The 20606-nt window shown below is 34.9% G+C and overlaps 1 protein-coding gene across 1 annotated transcript in view; it reads right to left on the bottom strand.

The window, feature by feature from the left end:
- Nucleotides 1–20389, bottom strand: part of LOC145671021 (uncharacterized) — a 436546-nt gene extending 416157 nt beyond the window's left edge. Inside the window, exon 1 of the mRNA XM_081739678.1 lies at nucleotides 19818–20389. The gene's annotated coding sequence lies outside the window, so the exon portion shown is untranslated. The remainder of the gene's footprint in view (nucleotides 1–19817) is intronic.
- Nucleotides 20390–20606: the final 217 nt, after the last annotated feature.

Genomic DNA, 20606 nt, shown 5'->3' with positions numbered 1-20606 from the left:
TACAAAGTTAATCATTCGTATACAAATTTCCTGATTATAGTTCTCAACAAAACTGCTTCAGTTATTGCGGTTCCTCTATCTATCTTATTCAATAGATGCTTCAAGGAAGGGTATTATCCCACCAGTTGGAAACTAGCTCACGTGACCCCAATATATAAATCAGGACTTAAAGGTCATGTATCCTCCTATAGGCCAATATCTCTTCTTTCTGTAATATCAATTATCTGCGAAAAAATAATTAAAGACAGGCTACTTAAATTCACCTCACCTTACATCCATAGTTCTCAGCACGGCTTTCTACCGAAAAGCTCAAGTCTCTCAAACTTAAGTACTCTTCTTTCCTGTGCAGTCAAATGTATGAATAACAATACTCAATTAGATGTTATCTACTTTGATCTCTCGAAGGCCTTTGATTCTGTCAGTCACATTCATCCTCTTCATAAACTCTCCAATAGATTTAATGTACATGGTAAATTTCTCTCTCTAATCACAAGCTACTTGAAGGACCGTAAACAGAGAGTTGTTCTTTCAGGGGCGACTTCTAACCCCCAACCCGTGATCTCAGGGGTGCCTCAGGGGAGTGTGCTTGGGCCTCTACTGTTTGTCCTGTATATGGATGATCTCTACACGCACTTATCAGCTCAACCTAGTGGCCTTCTGCTTTTTGCTGACGATTGTAAGTTATACAGAGAAATATCGTGTCTCCATGACACAATTGCTCTACAGGAAGACATAAATTACCTTACACGCTGGTGTGAAATGTGGCACTTGAAACTCAACAGTAAGAAATGTGACAGTATTACTATTACTTTGAAAAAGTCCCCTGTTCCCTCCACATACCATATCAACGATTCCCCTATCACACATTCTGCTAGTCATAACGATCTTGGTGTCATCTTTGATTCAAAACTCACCTTCTCTGACCACATCTCCTCAATACTAAAGAATTCAATGCGCATGTTGGGACTTCTTTATCGATTCACCGAACTACGCACTGTTTCTTCATTAGCAACTTTTTATAAGACTTTAATAGCGCCCAAGATTGAATACTGCCCTCCCATATGGGCCATGGCAGCACCTACACATCTCTCCAGACTTGATTCTGTTCTCAATTTCTTCATTGCTATAGTCCGTTTTCGTGTTCCTGCACTTCGAATATTATCTAAGAAGGAGCTCTTGCGACATCTTAATATTCAGACTCCTGAAGTACGCAGAATTATCTCTGACCTGAAATATCTACATAAAATAGTTAATGGAACCTTAAGATCGGAAATATTACTTCAGGAACTATCCTTACGTGTCCCTTCCCGCATCACTCGGAATACCTACCTATTCCATCTTGCCCGTCCTAGGTTGGCTGTTATACAGAGGTCTCTTTTTTATAGAATACCAAACAGTTATAATCAAGTAACAACTGATGTGGACATTTTTTCGAACTACCCAGTGTTTGAAAGAGCAATTAAACGAGCTTTGACGGAATAGTTTTACTTTTACACTCTTTTTTTTTATGTTGTTGTTATTGTTGTCTTGTTTTTTTTCTTTCTTTTGTTAGCATGCCCCTGTGTAAAATGGCAAAGTTATGCTGTATCTGGGAAATTGTTCAATAAATAAATAAATAAAATAAATAAATATCTTTATCTTAAATCATCGCGGCAGTTAACAATGTTGTATCTAAGTTATTTGTAAAAGCATCAGTGAGCCTCTTAAACTAGCATAAAGGGGCCATACCTTACGTATAAGACTTAAAAATTATTGATATGTTTTCCTCCTTAGGTGTAGAACGTATTATAACTCGTCTACTCGCTAAACAGAAAGATAAGTATATAATAGACATTGTATGCATTTGTCCCTCAATTATTTACAGTAGCCATCTATCTAACGTTTATACAATTATTTCGCCAACATTAAAAAAAAAAGACATTTACGTTTAATTATATGTATACTCCCGGAAAGGGTTTAACAAAGATAATCATAAAATTAAGTCGAAACGAGGAATCCTCTTTCCAAATCTATGCCAATAATACTCCTAGAAATGAAAATATATAATTAAGATTTTATACTGATGTCATTTGAACAAATCCACTACCAGGCACGTACTCAAGAATTTAACTCGAAGAGTCCATTGCTTTTAGGGTGGTCCAAATTCAATAGGAGCATAAATTATATGAAAGTTTGCAAAATAATTTCTAAGATTAGACTAATTTTACAGAAAAGTCGGGATGTCGTGGTGTGCGTTCCTGCCCACGACTATCTGATATATGACAAACTTCGAAATTAAATGCAAAATTTAACCTACAGTCTTAAGAGTCTTCATCCCGGCGAAATTAAAATATTGCTAATTTTACAGTAATTATGTGATACCTTCAAATAGATAAAAGATAATTGAAATATGGAACAAGAGCGCCCTACACAATATTATTTTGCATGAGATACCGTTATCACAAGTCACCTAGCGGCTTTCCGTTTTCAGCTGTTTAGAAACGCGAAAATAAATGCCGATTTTCAAAAAGACTCGAAATCGAAAGCAGATAAGTAAGTCGTGATAACGGTTTCTCATGTAAAATAATATTGTCTAGGGCGGTCTTGTTCCACATTTCGATTATCTTTGATCTATTTGAAGATATCACATAATTACTGTAAAATTAGCGGTATTTTAATTTCGCCGGGATGAGGCCTCTTAAGAGAATTTGTTCATAATATCATATATTTGTAAAAAAAAAAATAGTAACATTAACTACGATGATTTAGTAAGAATGATCAATGATTACTTTAACCTTTAAAGGACGGCAAGCAACTTTGTTGGCAAATCTGGTAAACCTCACCGGCCAGAAAGTCACTTTTGAGGCGCATACTACTTGGGCTTTTTTGGCCCGCGGGTAATAGTTTGCCAATCACGGAATGAGGTCAAACTTCTGTCTGAAGGCTTCTCTAACATTGTAGTTATAAGATAGGTTTGACAAGTGATGCTATAAGCATTTGTTTCAAATACTACAAATAATTTTTAATGATCTTTAAGTGACCGCCGGTTGGTGATGCATACTGGGATTTCCCTCGCCGTCCTTTAAAAGTTAAAGCACTTGATTGGAAACGCAACATTCTAGTAATTCTAGTAACGCAACATTATGTGGTGGAAGTGTCATTAATGTATTAAACCAATTGGCAATATTATATGAACGAAACCTCCTCGCTGGTCTAATGGTTAGTGCGTGTACCTTGTTTCCGCAAGGAGTCCAGAGTTCAATTTCCAGTGAGAGAGCTTTGAAATTTCGAACGCGTTACGGCGATTCGGATTTAACCTAGAACGGTAAATCTGGGTCCTAAGCTCTAGTCTGTAACGATTAGAGATTTAAATATCTATTCCGTAGTTTAAAAAAAAAAAAAGGAAAGGTCTCTCGAGAGTCCCGATAATTTGGTTTAGTTTCCTACCCTGTAGTGCTTTCAGCTACTGTCGAGAGGAAGCTTAGTATCGTTCTCCGTATGCTTGGTTGTCAGCGCCAACGGTCATTTTTGGAACTACTCGTTCTACGTTTGAATAGCTCCGGGTTGGGCTAAATATAATAGTTCGGAATTGCTAAGGTGCAACATCACCTAATAAGTGAAGTAAAAATCGGCGGAGAAAATGTCTTTACAATGTTTGAAAATTCCAAGTATAATTAATCGTGAAGTTATTACCAGAATTGTTATATAGAGCAAATCCTAATATGAAGTTAATATATATATATTTTTATCGTGAAGTGTGTTTGAGTAAGAAAAAGGATTTGGAAGTAAGTTTCATTACTAGTGACCATTTTGATTGTGATCAACATGTGATAATCGGTCATTTAAGGTGGTGTATTTCGTTATTGAATTTTGGAAGATCTCCTATTATTCAATTTATACAGTAAATTGGTAAGTTCTTTAAATATATATATATATATTTAACGTTAATATTTTTGTATCTATTTTGAAGATTGTTGTAATTCTATTCCTATCAGTTGTATCGAAAAGTCACTTGCTTAGATTTTTGTATTCAACTCTATTTGACCATATATAAATCATACAGAAAGAATTACCTTCTTTTCTAATATAATTAATCATTATATAAACCTTAGCACATTTATATTTGACATTTTGAACTTTAGATGAGTAATTATTTACTTTTTCTATGTGATATAAGTTCACGTCATTTTTAAAATAATAATACTAAAAATAATTCTCTCCGATTTTGCTGAGCTAGATTCCTATTCTGAACAATTATCCTGAATTAAAGGACCTGAAGCTAATATTCTATTCTGTGCAACTGCATTTTTGTTTAGAATTTTTTATTTGCTAATGTACGTTACACAGTTAAATTCCGAACTATTATCTTTCCTTACAAGCACCAAGTTTTGGATAGACCTTGTATAAGTGCTATAAGAGTAGTTTTCTTACATGTATTTAAGAGAATGATCGTAAGGATAAATGATATTAGCAATCAGTGTCCTTGTTAAGATAGAGCAGTCAGAAGGTCAGTTAGGAGGTGTTTCTATTTGTATATTTACATACAAGAGACATATTTTTAAATCACGTAAACTTCAAGTTAATAATTTAGTGTCTAAGCAAGTGAAAAGTACAAAACGTTGCATTCTACATCATAGTTTTGTTGTTGTTAAGTACGCATCGAATCCAAAAGCTGTGCCTTATTAATTGTAATCCTTCTGATAGCAGGAGTATAAAAAAAAAAAAAAAAAAAAAAAACCTCAATAAAATGTACAGGAGTTCTTCCAGTAATAGTCGTCCTGAAGGCTTGTGGTTAAACGGGTTTTCCAATGGTGACCATGGCCTCTTTGTTAGGAGTCATAGACCACGAACAGAAAGTAACAGTTCGAGTGAATTGTCAACTCCCGATCCTTTCTTGCATACCTATAGCGATTCTTGGTTAGTTACGTCTGGTAGCTATTCTTCATCGCGTGGTGACAGACAAGCAGGAACTAACGTGATGCAAAATGTAAACAAGGACGATACGACTCGATCAGCCGTATCTTGTGTAAGTCCACATAATCCTTTCGTCATGGAACAAAATTCATTGATAAGACAAGAACCAGTTTCTGTTCCGATGGAACCAGGTTTTCATAAGTTGGTAGAAAAAGAAGGAAATAAAAACACAAACCCTTTTATTTCTCTTACCGATAATCAGCCAACAGTATTGGAAAATAGTAGACTTATAAATATTGGAGTACCTTTTTCTACCAATATTGACAAGTTAACAGTAGATATAACTAGTAACAACTTCACAGATATATGTAGATCCATACCAATATGTGACGGGAGTGACGACCTATTAATTTTTGAATTTTTGTTATCGGTATATCGGATTGTCAAGCAAGGCATATATCCGATAGAGGCAATACTCATGGCATCTATTGGGAAAACTCGTGGTGGTTTTCATACAGAATTGTTAAGAGAAATAGGGTTATCACATGATTGGATATACATAGCAAATGTTATTTTTACAAATGTGGTCACACCCATAGGCCAGAGACATATTTATGATAAATATATTTACTGTTTACAACAGACTACAGAAAGTGTGTTGGAATACGTAAACAAAGTGATAGACAGTTTTACGATTTGTTATGGTGGTATGCAGGACGATAAATTGAGAGACATATTGTTGCGGGGTTTGAACCCAGTAGTCAGATATGAGGTTTTTCGATATAATATACCCTCATCTTTACCAGTATTTGTGCAGGAATTAAAGAAATACAGCGTTCACCAGCGTAATGTTGACATGTATAATTCGTTGGTAGGTGCCAGGCGTGAAAGGTCGAACTTTACAATTCGAGGGAAGAAAACAACACCGAGGTGTTTTGAATGTTTAGGTCCGCATCTGGTAGCTCAGTGTGATCTACGACGTAGATTCGTTAGTGTTAATAGAGCTACGACTAATAGTAGTGATAGACAGAAATATGCGAGTGGGCAAGGTTCTAGCTTCAAAACTGACAGGCCCTCAGTTCGATCCCAATCCTTGAGAATAGAGCCAGAAGTTTGTGCAGAGAACAATATAAGTCAAAAACATAATGCAAATTGTGGCCTGACATCACACTCAAGAAAACTAGTGGCGGCTTTTATAACAGGTTACATTTTAGGTACGCAGAATTGTGGCGCCATCGATAGTTGTGCTTCCGCTTCGCTAGTAAATAAAGAGAGCTTTTTAAAATGGAATAGATCTTTGAAAAGACCGGTTAAGATTTTCACAGAAAAATTTATTGGTGTTGGTGTAGGAAATACGAAAATCAAGTTAGACAGTGTGGTATGGTTACCAGTGAGATTATATAAGAAAGTATATAGACTCAAATTTTATTTAGTACCTGAACTTAAACCTATATTTTTGATAGGCATAAATGAATTGAAAATGTTAAAGGCGCGAGTAGATATTGAAAACAATCAGTTATATCTTGGAATAGAAAAAGTGAATATTCCTTTACGATATGAGTGTAAGGAAAACTCGTCTTCGGACAATTTACATGACATTAATAGTGTTTCTCAAAGTGCGGAACAAGTAACATTCAGTGACAGTGTTAACATTTCAAATATATTTTTGAATTCTGAGTTAATGAATATTCAAGACAAATATGTGTGTTTAGGGAAGGAAGATGATGTAAGGGGCACCGTTAAGGTAGGTTCCTCTGAGTGCACCCCTACGAGGGAGATGGAGCCGAATGGACAGCAGATACATCTTGCATCCAGAGATCTTCAATCCTCAAATCCCTTTAATAAAGATATTTCTCATCCCTCTAATCTTTATTATGGTCGCGTTGATAGGTCTATGGAGCACAGGGTTGCCACATCAGATAGAGAATCACGAGTGTCTCATATAAAGAAGATCTTGCGTACTCATGATGGGATCAGTGGTCCATCACATCTCCACATCAATAGTGATCTAACTTCCTCAGTGGCCCATCCAGCATCCAACCATCAACAGATGAGATCACAGCATCCTTCATTAGATGAACAGAGAACATCTTCCAGTAGTTGGGTGTTACCTTCTCCAAGTGGACATAGTGATCATCAATCAATGGGATGCACAGGTTTATGGGAGAGAAGAGATGCTACATCTGGAGTTACAGTTCAGAGTGACAGCAGTGTTGCCAGTTCTATAGTGAATACAACATTAGTTGAGAATGGTACAAACAATTTTCGGACTTCTTTTATTCATCGAACTTCTTCGAAGGTTGGGGACTTAGACCATACCTTAGGTTCGGTACACAGTGTTGCCAGACTTAATCCTTTTCTTAGTGACAATGAAAATCCACGTTTACATTTGGAACTTAAACAATCCAGATATATGAATGAACATGAGTTAACATCCGAACATGATGTTCTCCCATCATGTTCAAAGAGTAACAGTGTTGCCATCTTCATGCAAGAAAACACCAGTGATAATGATTCAAGAGAAGAACATAAAACTTCTTTGTGTAATGAAAATCTGATGGATTTTAATCAACTTTCTGCTACTCGGAAGTGTAGTGTTGCCAACTCTAAATATTTGAAGAATTCTTTATTAGATGATGGTGATTTGGAACTTCAACCTCTTATCAAACATGCATCTTTTTCGAACTCAGTATCGTGTATTGACAATAATAATGATCCATTTACTTTAAATCTTCATCATCCGAGATTCCAATTTAGGTCCAATGATAATAGATGTCTCGATCCTACTAATGATAGCAGAACTAGTGGTGGAAATGGAGGAGCGGCTTTCCATGATGGTGCCAGTCCAGTCCAAGGTTCCAGTCAGCTATTTGGAAGTCAGGAAATATGGATGGAGGCTAAGCCAAGCAGTGTTCCCGGTAGTCCAGCCAAGCTGAACTTAGGTACTTCTGCCAGTACAAATGATTCTGAGTGTTCATCCCGAATGTTCCAGATCCTGAAGGACGATGATCGACCACCAGCTATGACAGTGGATCCAATTCTCCTAGAACAAGATCCTAGTTTGGATGAATATATAAAAAAGTTAAGTATAAAGTATCCTAGTGTATTTTGTAATAGAGTAGGAGAAGTTCCTAATTTTCAATATAATATTCAACTTAAAGATTATAAACCAATTAGACATAAGGCATATCCGATGTCCAGGGTTGCACAAAGAGAGTTAGACAAAATATTAGATTCACTATTGGAACAAAATATTATTCAACCTAGTTCAAGTGAGTATGCTTTCCCATGCTTTTTAGTGGGAAATAGGGATGGTTCTAAGAGGCTAGTTGTCAACTATACTGATCTGAATAAAGAACTAATAGTCAATACTCAATATACACCACGTATTGAAGATGTCTTAGCAGAATTATCAGAAGGTGTTGTGCTATCTAGAATAGATATAAAGAAAGCTTATCATACTATAAGATTAGCTCCAGACTCATATAAATATACTGCATTCCTCACGCATAGAGGAATATTTGAGTTTAAGTATGTTCCATTTGGCATTGCCTCTGGATCTTTTCTACTTAGTAAATTGATAACAGATATTTTGTATCCTCTGAAAGATCTAGGAGTAAGTTGGTATGCAGATGATGTAGTAATTGCCAGTTCCGATATTCCTTCACATATGAAAACATTAGATTTAGTCCTGAGTAAACTTGCTCAGAGTGGATTAACGTTGTCAGTAGATAAATGTTGTTTCTTTCAACGACGAATTTCCTATTTAGGTCAAATAATAGAAAATGGTAAAATGTATTTAGATCCAGCTCGATTAGAAGTAATAAGGAAACTACCAAGACCTAAAAATAGGCGCGCTGTAATTGCCTTGTGTAGTTTTGCTCAATATTATAGTAGGTATATACCAGATTTTCAAGAAATTTTAGAGCCAATTAGTCGTCTACGTTCTCCTAAGGTTCCCTTTGAGTGGAAAGAACAACAAGATGTAGCTCTTAAGAGATTGAAAGAATGTTTTGAAAGTCATGTAATATTGAAATTACCGGATCTAAATAAGCCTTTCGTTATCTCAAGTGATGCCTCAAGTCATTCAATTGGAGGCGCTATCTCACAATTAGATGCTGAAAATAGACTAGTTCCTGTAAGTTTTTATTCTAGGAAGCTTAAAAAGTATGATGTAAACAAGCCAATCTTTGTTCTTGAACTCATTGCAGCTTTAGAAACCATGGAACGTTTTCGTACATTTTTACATCAACCCTTTGAGTTGAGAATCGATAATTTGGGTCTAGCTTATGCTCTTAGAAACTTGAAAAGAGTTAAGAGATATGGTAGTTTATTATATAGGCTTTTTGAATTTAACTTTACAGTTAAGAGTGTACCTTCGTCCTTAAATGTACCTGCAGATTTTTTATCACGTTTACACAATATAGAAGATTTCGAAGATTTTAATGAAGACCCCTCATTAGATGAAGAGGTCATTAACTTATTTATGGTTAATATATGGAATATGCCTTATGCACAACTTTCTATTAAGGATCATCAAGAAAAGGATCCCGAATTGAGCCCTATAATTGCTAGGTTGAAAAACAGAGAGGAGGTTCAGGGATATAAACTTGTAAAGGATATCCTATGCAAGCGTACTAAAGCTTTGAAGAACCCTTACAAGATTTGTTTGCCCAGGAGTTTATCAAGAAACATCATTGAATTCTACCACTCCTATATTCTTCCAGGGGCGCACTTGGGTTTTTCCAAATGTGCTTCTAAGATCTGTGCAAGATATACGTGGCCAGAAATGATAGCAGAAATTCGAGATTATGTGACTTCTTGTATTGAGTGCCAGAAGTCCAAAAGTAAGAATACTAAACCTATGGGACAGTTGATATCAACCTATGAGACGTTTCCAAACGGGAGATGGTCTTGTGATGTCATTGGACCACTCGTACAGTCCAGTTCGGGCCGATTTTGTTTAATTGTTGTAGATTCTTTTACGAAAAGAATTTTCTTAGAACCTTTTAGAACTTTATCTAGCCAGGTTATAATTAACAAGCTATACAAGTTGATGTGCCGTCATGGATTTATTCACGCCTTATGCCATGACAATCACTCTGTGTTCGTATCAGCAAGATTCCAGGATTTCTTGTATGCAAACGGTATCAGGGATATTAGAATCGCACCGTACCACAGTGGAAGTAACGCAAGTGAACGTTACATACGAGTGATCAAGGACTCTTTGAAAGCATACTTTGCAACGAAGCAACATCATTGGGACAAAGGCATTCATGAAATTGAATTTTCTCTGAATACATCTGTCCACTCAGAACATAAACACAGTCCGATGGAATTAGTATATACATATCCAGTGTTTGATCCACTAGATGTGAAATGGAATGTTGATTCACTTGATGTTCGACACAGGGATCCAGATATCTGGTTGAATGCCTTGCGGAATATGGAACGAGCATGGCTGCGTAGAAAGAAGTTATACGACAAAAACAGAGTAGTGTCATCATATCGAGTGGGAGATAAATTATTAATTAAGTCCCAATTCCAATCTTCCCTTGCGGATAAGGTTACGAAAAGCTTATGTCATCGATGGCTAGGGCCATACACTGTTATTAAGCTGTTAACGAAAAATACAGTCCAGGTACAAAATGATTCGGACAAGCGTGATATTAGGAAATGTCACGTCTCTTTAACAAAGAAATTTAGGGTACCACGATCATAAAGATATGTGTTTACAATTCTGTAAATTGTTATAGTGAGATAACTTAATGTAAAATTGATGGTATCGGTAGATATTTCTATATGAATACATCATAATTTCATAGTTCATTTTTACATATGTATATAGTCAAATCATTAATATCATTCTTGTATAAATGTTATTTATTTGTATTGTTCCGGAACTCAGTCATTAGGAATTGTAGTATGATTGTTATCATTTGTATGTTCCTAAGTTGTAAAAATTTAAATTAATGTGTGCACATATACTAAAGTACTTTTATTTTCAGGAATAACAAAGACCTTAATGTAAATTGGAAGATGTAAAGTCGCTGATTCGACTATTCCATAATTATGTATTTGGCCTTATTATGTGGATATTATGGAATGAATGAGCTCCTCACTCTCATAATTTATCATCTAGTCATTGAGAAATTGGAAATATCTGAAGAAATCTACCATCAAGATAACTATTAATACTCACACATATATAGATTTGAAATAAACGAAAGAATTAAATTTGTCAACTGTTAATAAGACAAATATATATACTTATATTTGAGGTTATATATGATGATAAAATTCTATATATTTATATTACATATTATTCAGCTTATTATTTATTGTAAAATAGGAGATCAATATATATATATATATATGTCTGTATGTATAGAGCAGATTTTGTATAATTTTGGATATGTAGTTTGGTTATGTATTTATAATTTATGAATGTATATTGTTGTCATACAGTAGATTTTTATTACTTTACGTAGTTATTTGGGAATTTTCTTTAGTTCTATTCTGTTTAAGTTTTGCATTTAATTTTATTTAATTTCCTTTGTTTTTCTTATTTTGGGTTAGTTTATAGTAGTTAATAGTAATTAACATTTATTCGACAACAATATAACTTCATAATAGCATTTAGCTTACAGGTTGTTATACATTAGTGACATTAGACTTAAGAAACTAGATTATTATTATAAAAAATATTGCATTTTTTTAAATGGACGAAGGGATGTGTGTAACGATTAGAGATTTAAATCTCTATTCCGTAGTTAAAAAAAAAGGAAAGGTCTCTCGAGAGTCCCGATAATTTGGTTTAGTTTCCTACCCTGTAGTGCTTTCAGCTACTGTCGAGAGGAAGCTTAGTATCGTTCTCCGTATGCTTGGTTGTCAGCGCCAACGGTCATTTTTGGAACTACTCGTTCTACGTTTGAATAGCTCCGGGTTGGGCTAAATATAATAGTTCGGAATTGCTAAGGTGCAACATCACCTAATAAGTGAAGTAAAAATCGGCGGAGAAAATGTCTTTACAATGTTTGAAAATTCCAAGTATAATTAATCGTGAAGTTATTACCAGAATTGTTATATAGAGCAAATCCTAATATGAAGTTAATATATATATATTTTTATCGTGAAGTGTGTTTGAGTAAGAAAAAGGATTTGGAAGTAAGTTTCATTACTAGTGACCATTTTGATTGTGATCAACATGTGATAATCGGTCATTTAAGGTGGTGTATTTCGTTATTGAATTTTGGAAGATCTCCTATTATTCAATTTATACAGTAAATTGGTAAGTTCTTTAAATATATATATATATATTTAACGTTAATATTTTTGTATCTATTTTGAAGATTGTTGTAATTCTATTCCTATCAGTTGTATCGAAAAGTCACTTGCTTAGATTTTTGTATTCAACTCTATTTGACCATATATAAATCATACAGAAAGAATTACCTTCTTTTCTAATATAATTAATCATTATATAAACCTTAGCACATTTATATTTGACATTTTGAACTTTAGATGAGTAATTATTTACTTTTTCTATGTGATATAAGTTCACGTCATTTTTAAAATAATAATACTAAAAATAATTCTCTCCGATTTTGCTGAGCTAGATTCCTATTCTGAACAATTATCCTGAATTAAAGGACCTGAAGCTAATATTCTATTCTGTGCAACTGCATTTTTGTTTAGAATTTTTTATTTGCTAATGTACGTTACAAGTCTAACTAACACAAAACAATTATGTTAATCAGTGTTTATTAAGAGTAGTAATAGCAATTCTAAATTTTGCCAGAGAAGCCAAGATTGTCCAAAGACATAAGAATTTCACGGTTTTTATTAGCATATAAGTACACAATTTATTTTAAAAAGCACGTTATTTCTCAAGTTGAGGACAGGTAGTTGCCTCCTCCGGTCCCTAAATGACGCCACTGCTACATAGCTACTAGTAGGCCGTGGTTCCATCTTCCGTGGGTATGGAAAGTTTTCCTCGTTCTAATCGTGTTGCAATGCAGCTTAGGGTTTCATTCAGCCCTTTGAAATTGTCACATGACAAAAAGCTTGAGGGTATAGCACAAATTGCGAATAACTGAAAGTATTTCTACCACAATCACATGCTGACCTCTCCAAAGAAACTAACTCAAAACCATGATCAATGATAAAAGGTTTGAGTCTGATGACACTGTTCCTTGTCCTTTCTAACCATTCTAAGGGACTGTCAGTTTTACCTATATATATGTATGTATGCATCTTTGTAGGGATGTTCGTGATTATATAGAGAACCACTAGTCACATTGCAGTGCGGTTATCACTAATCACATAAGATATTCCCACCGAGGTGTTTTATGTATAATAATAATAATAATAATAATAATAATAATAATAATAATAATAATAATAATAATTACAGGTATTCTGCCATTATTGGCAGGTCACTTGCTGCAACTGAGAAGCTTCCATGCTCCACGGTCTTCTACTAACCTATTCGTCTTCACGTACGATTTCTCTTCTTTCATATCATCCATTAACTGTAGTCTCCTTCGCTCCCTCCCTCTCTTTCCTGTCACCATACCCTCTACGACGTCCCTCATGATACAGTTCCTTCTTAGTCCATGTTCCAACCAGTTTCTCTTCCTCTTCTTAATAATATTTAATATTATTTTCCTCCACCATTTCTTACACCCGCTCATTCGTTTTCCGCTTGCCCCAGCTAATTCTCTCCATTCTTCTCCACACCCACATTTCGAAAGTTTCCAGTCTTTTGTTATCATTTTTGCGTAATGTCTATGTTTCTGATCCATATAATACAATACACGAAGCATTTTATGGGTATTTTTCTTTATTCTTTATTCAAAGTCCCACAAAATAGTATTTTCTTTCTCCTAAAGGCTTCTTTCACCATTCTTATCCTTGCTTTTATTTCACGTTTGTAACGTTATTTCTTCTGTTACGTTACATTCTCTTATTCGAAATGTATATTTATACAGTTCACGAGATTATCATGAATCAAACAACACAATTATGTACTATTGAGTATATATATATATATATATATATATATATATATATATATATATATATATATATATATATATATATATATATATATATATATTCACTTTCAACATATATCTTGTCACATTAAAATATTATACATCTAGTCTATACAAGATGGCTCTTCGTTTTTTTATTTTTCTTAGTTACCACAAGAAGAACATCAAACAGATAAACAAATCGGCATAGCAACGAAATTAATAAATATTTCAATATGATACAAACATTTAAATTATTTCTTTATATTTCTTCTTCTTCTTCTTCTTAATTGGTGGTGCCTTTAAAATAGCACTTTTGCCCGTAAATATTAACAATACTTAAAAAGTGCATACAAAAATAAACAATATTGTACGTTCAGATTTGTTATCACAATTAATAATACTAGCCAGTTATCAAATACTAGTCGCTTGTTCTATTTTCTCCGCTTCTACTTCTATATTTGACACCGACCTCTTCGTTCCAGTCACAATGACTTTTGTCTTTCTAACATTTATTTTCATCTCATACTCTTCACAAACTTTTCTCAAGTTTTCTAACACCGTATTGATTTTCTCTTCAGATTCTGGAACAAGCGTCATATCATTTGCAAACCGTATGCACCTAATCATTCTACCTCCTATCGAAATACCGTCTTACGTATAAAATATTTGAAAAATTTTAATTAATTAATTCTTTTACAAAAATCACTTATTTTTTCTAACGCTCGATGGAAATATTATTTTAAAATACGCAGCAACCGGATAATCAACAAAGTAAGATGGGTTGCGTATAACTAAGGGGTTGAGAAACCTCTTTGTATTCAGCTTTCTCCAAATGATTTATCACTGTTCGGTGATGGATTGGTCATTGGCGAAGTCATGACTGCTTACATGGAAGCCTTCCTTGACTTTTGTCAGAATATCAACCACTTTTTCAGTGATCGATCGCTTACTACGAAAAGCATCTTGGAAATCGAATGTGGAAAAAATAAGCATACTTAAAAGAAAAAAATGGTAATCGACTTCACTGTTTGGTTCGTGATCACTGTCCAAATTCCGATTTTTTTGCTTTTAATGTTTATAGTGGAAACAAATCATATGCCTACTTTCCTTCTCTCACAACAGTGAAGCAACATGTAAGGTCATATGCTACATATGCAGGCAATTGCAGATAAAGTATTGCCACGTCTTGACGAACTGTCGAGTGCTGGAATACACACTAGACTCGAAATAACCAAGCAAGAACAAAACTGGATTCATTCAGAGAACTAAGGACGAATACAGATATGTCGCTGATTATAACTGGCGCAAGTATTATGACGTATGCAAACGAATGGAATATCACAAGTCTTTACGTATCGAAGTATTCCAGTATTTTGTAAGGCAATTATATTTTAAGAAGTCTATAGGGCTACATCGTTATTTATAGAAAGATTCTGTCTATACAAAAGCAATCCTGAGTGAATGAGCGACTGGTTAATCATCTTCCAGACCAAACCACTTAAACTTGAAACTTCCCATTTGGATAAAGCATAGCATTTATGATGTAACATACCACTAAGGAAGGATTTTTTCTTTGAAATTCGACGAGGAAAAGGGGAATGTAGGGCTGGCAATTATTATATTAAAAAGTCCATACCTTGGAATCTCTGGAAGTTAGATTGATGAAATAATTAGATATGAGTTCTAGTGGTTTTTGATATTTGACATTGAAGAGAAAAAAGATTGTGAGAAGGAGAAAAGGATGGGGTTTACCAATATTATAATAAGATTGCCGTGTATCGGAATCTCTTAAGATTAGAGACGTATAAAATTTAGTATTTAAATTTCTCACTAAAAAATAAGGCAAATATTTTAGTGTTATATATTCGCTTGGACGTAAGAAAATATACGCGAAGAAAGATTGGTTGGAATTATTATAATAAGATATCCATATCTTGGTATCCCTTAAGATTAGAAAAATGTTAAAAATGTTCGAGATTTTTCATCTAAATTACATATTTAAACACATGTTTCAGCGGGTTTAGATGTTTGACCTAAAATGGAAGAAAGAAGGATGGAATTACTACCCGAAGATGACGATGCTGCTCTTTCGAATTTTGCATGAGGCTTCGGGAAAAAAAGAGATCTTTCATTTTAACATCCCACGTTTATGCCTTTAGGCTAAGAGAGATGATGATTGTCAAGTGAATGATGATGGAAAATAAGTAGAATGATAATGTGGAAGGAAACGAGAGTACCATGAAAAATCAATAGACACGATGTTGTCCATTACACTTATTTTACTGGGGATCGAACCACTATCCCCACGCACCAGAGGTAAGCCCTCTACCACTCAGCTACCGTAACCCGCGAGGTTTTGAATTCAGAACAGAATACCAAATATTAAAATTTATAGTTTTGTGCTCATTACACAGATAGCATATGGGATCGTAAAATAACCTGAGTTACTGTCAATACGTATGAATAATACAACGTATAGATGGTAATCAGCTGTGAAAAAAAAATCAGTTTAGTAGAGCAAGTTTGCTGACTTATGTGGTATATCGTTATAAAGAATATGAGTCTATAATAGAAGCATCATTTCAGGGAACACTTCTTAAAGAAAGGACTACGGTTAAACATCTGAGTACGCGAACATCTGAGCGATGTGCGAACGGTTCACTGCAGGAACGATGCTAATTTTGAAGAAACTATAATTAAAATATGAAATATACGTATACTCAACATCCTTTGGTTACACGTTAGGAGGTATATTATAGCCTTATAACAAAGTCTCTATATCATTTAGATGTATAATCATAATCAAGGATCTCGTATACAAATCTAAGACTGTTACTTTTTAATGTCTACCTTCACGTACAGAAGTCCTGAAGCTGGCAACGGTAGAGTGGTCCAAAAAATCAAGTTCTTTTGAAAAAAAAATTGTGTGGTGGGAAATGCCGCATACTATGAATATTATTCTTGGATAACAAAAAATAGTTTCGGTACCATCCAACTCCAGTGAATTCAAGCTCAGTCGCTAGTTCGGAGCCGGCATTAATGGTAGGTCTTATCATTTATACGTTTGGTGTTGAATAAGGACCGTAAAACACATAAACTCAAACATAAGTTGTAAATGGCAAAACTGTAAAAATTCAAACACTACCATACTAAATCACACAATACATAAGTCTTAAAGTGGTATATGCCCTAAAAGACAAGAAGCCAATTCTTGAAAATATGCAAAAATTCTAAATTAATAGAAACCTTTTAAAAAAATTATCTGACAAGGCCTAAGGAAAGCTTTCTGAACCTATTTCATACAACGACGACCTTTATCACATCCGCTTCCTACCGATCCTCTATAAGTACTATATTTTCCGGTTTGTAATAAACTTTCTGATTTATCTGCTTATCCTTACGGTATATTCTCTTGCCAGCGATATCCCATAAGTATTTTCCGGTTTGTAATAAGCTATTATGATTATCACTGCTTATTTAAAAGTTTCTGAAACTGAAGAAGACTTACTGCAGTTTTGTGTAAGTTTTAGTATTGGTATTTGTGCATTTTATGACTTTCGTATCTCATCCGAGTAACTCCCAATAGACAGTGTAAACAATTTAAAAGGATCTTTTCGTTTAATACGTGTGGCATGAGTTTTAAGGGGCATGAGTTTTAAGTTTTAATAGACTAATATCAATAGTGCTTTGATAAATGTGGGACATCAAAAGTATTCAATTCAAGTTGAAAACAAATGTGCGGTTAACGAGAAGGAGAAAAAAAGAGGATTCAAACCTTAACATTTAAAACTAACCCTTACGTTGTTTTGAGTTTAACGTCCCGTTCAGCAGCGAGGCTATATGAGACGTGGACCTACTGATTAACGTAGAATCCGAACCACTTGAGCTCCCGCCGGGAATCAAACCCGGGTCCCCTCGCCGAAGGCGTGTAGGCTAACCGCTTAGCTACGAAGGAGCTCTCTAACCCTTACGTGTGGTTATATATACACACAAAAGACACTATTAAACAAACTTTAATTTGAATCTCATTTTCTCATGAAGTTTGTTTAAAGTATTTCTTATAAGTGCCTATGTTTATTTGTAGGTCCCTATATTATTTCTTATTAGGCTTTATAGGTTTAAACTTAGAATCTCATTTTTTTTTCTATCAGGAGCCAAACCTACGATTTGAACTCAACCAATTCATGGATGTTAGGCTATAGTATTAAGCTGTTAGTCACAGAACAAATATTTTCAATTAAATAGTATTTGTGACTTAATTCAACACAAATGCTCTTATAAGTATTTGCAGGGTACACTCTATTTTCAGTGTGGTTATTATGGATATTACATGTATACATATATAAGTTTAACATCTCATGTATATATATATATATATATATATATATATATATATATATATATATATATATATATATGATCTATAGGTTGAAGAAGCCAGTAGGGAAATAAGAGTAAATAATTATGGAATGTTAGTATAATGGAAATGTGGGAACAAACGGGAGAATTTCGACTACACAATAGTTTCGACCACCTATTTGCATAGCCTAGGATCGAATTAGTGATTGCTTGGACTCCAAGTAGGTACCCTTCCAACGAGCCACTGTATATCCAGTGAACATATTACTCTTGTTTTCTGCCTAAACACTATTGAAAGTGAATTGCAAATGTGGACCTAATAATACACCCAATTCATTTATAGATAAGAATGTTCATTCCTCGAGTACTGCCTCAAAAAATTGTATATATTTGCATAATATTAAATATTTAATTCAACTTCCCAGTTTTATGCCCCTGATACTATCGGAGATTAATGATTAAAAAAAAGTGTATTATTATGAAGTAATGGTTTTTATAATGAGAATGTTGGGGGAAACTGTAAACTTTCCAAGAAAACCCAGAGACACGATGTTGTCCTGTACAAACTCACATGACTTGGGATCAAACCAAGGTACCATAGCAGTAGAGCTGAGCGCTGTACTACTGATCCATCGGTTCTTCTTTAGAAAACAGAGTGTCAGTTGTTAAAACCAACTGTGAATATTATGAATCAAAAATAGCATTTCTGAAACAAAATGAAGCAACACCTTCATGTAAGATACCATCCCACTATTCGTTCGTTCAAACAAAGGTAACTAGTAGGAAAAAAAAAACACTTAGAATAGCTTGGTCGGTTGATTGATTTAAAGTTTAGTGTTTCCTTCAGCACCGAAGGTGTATATGAGACGGGATCCTATAGTTTAACGTGGGATCCAAACCACATGAGTTTCCGCCGGAAAACAAACTAGCATGCGGTAATCATATAGTCACGACGGAATTCCGGTTAGCATAACATATCGCGAGATTTGAATGCAGGACTTTGTGATTATGGAACAAAAATACTAGTAGGATCCACTAGTATGCTTGTTAGGTTAAGGGAGGTGTTAGACAAAGGGAGGCGATGATTAGTGCAAGTGAATGATGACGGTAGAATTGGTGGAATGAGAATCTGGGGGGAAAGCGGAAGTACTCCGAGAAACCCCACGGACACGATGTTGTCTGCCATACTTACTTAGCCGGGAATCGAATCAGGAATCCCACACACTAGAGGTAAGCGCTCTGCCATTGAGCCACCATGCTCCTACACTTATATTGGTGTTAAATAGTAGAATTAGAAAGTAAACAGTGATAGGTTATCGAACCCTTCAGGATTCTTTTCATTTGGGGACAAATATTTCGTTAGTAAATTACGTAATTAAATAATAATTGCATTTTGTAATATCTAGCGTCATGAATAGTGTATTTTGGAGCTGATTATCTTAACAGCGTACATGATTTTATTACTTAATCTATAATGCAGTTATAAGTACATAAGCAGAATAAAACACGTGGATAAGTACTCACCTGTCAGGGAATGCTTTATTGTTGGCGGGAGGGATTGTTAGCTCAGCTGTTGAGATTCTCAATGTGCAGAATATAACAGAAGCACCACTTAAGGAAAACACTTGTTAAGAGAAGAAGAGACCACGGTTATACAACTGATCAAGCACTGAGTGAACAGCTCACTATGTGGAAGATGCGGAACGAATAGGCAGCAGGTGTCTATCCCGTACACAAATGGAATTTAATCTTTTCTTCTCGTCAATACGACCAGCGCTCAGGGAGTTCGGTCCTCGGAACACGCGCGACCAATGAAGTCAACGATGGATATACGAAGAAGTCCCCGGAAATTGCTGACCGGAAACTCGAATGATTTCTACTTCCGGTGTTGAGCTAGGTTCTACTGTTATTTCCCCACCTACGCTTTTCACAGGTGTACCACACGCACACTAATTAGATCAAGAGGCAGCATACACTTTTAAAGACAACACTACAACATGCCACACTCTGGACACTCACGCTGCAAGTTGAAGCAGCACGCGCCGACTACGCTCAGGGAAACGGATTTTGCTTCTCGAGCTACCGACTGAGAGCTGTGTTCTGTGCTCGCCCGCCTAACGCCGATCGCAGTGGGGAGAGACATGGTAAAAAGCTAGGAGCTCAATGTTGCCACCTCATGCGCTGGGAAATACTTTTCTCTCCCGACTTAAAAGCATGAACCACGTGTTCTTCTAGCAGCATCTTTTTTTTATTTTCTTATTTTCGATATATAACGCTGTAGTAAAGTTACCAGATTACTTCTTTTCCCAAGAA

This window comes from Thermobia domestica, chromosome 15 (genome assembly GCF_964235325.1).
Source record: "Thermobia domestica chromosome 15, izTheDome1.hap1.1, whole genome shotgun sequence".
In the NCBI taxonomy this organism is placed as follows: domain Eukaryota; kingdom Metazoa; phylum Arthropoda; class Insecta; order Zygentoma; family Lepismatidae; genus Thermobia; species Thermobia domestica.
The sequence above is the reverse complement of the archived record's forward strand: the minus strand, read 5'-3'. Positions and strand labels throughout refer to the sequence as shown.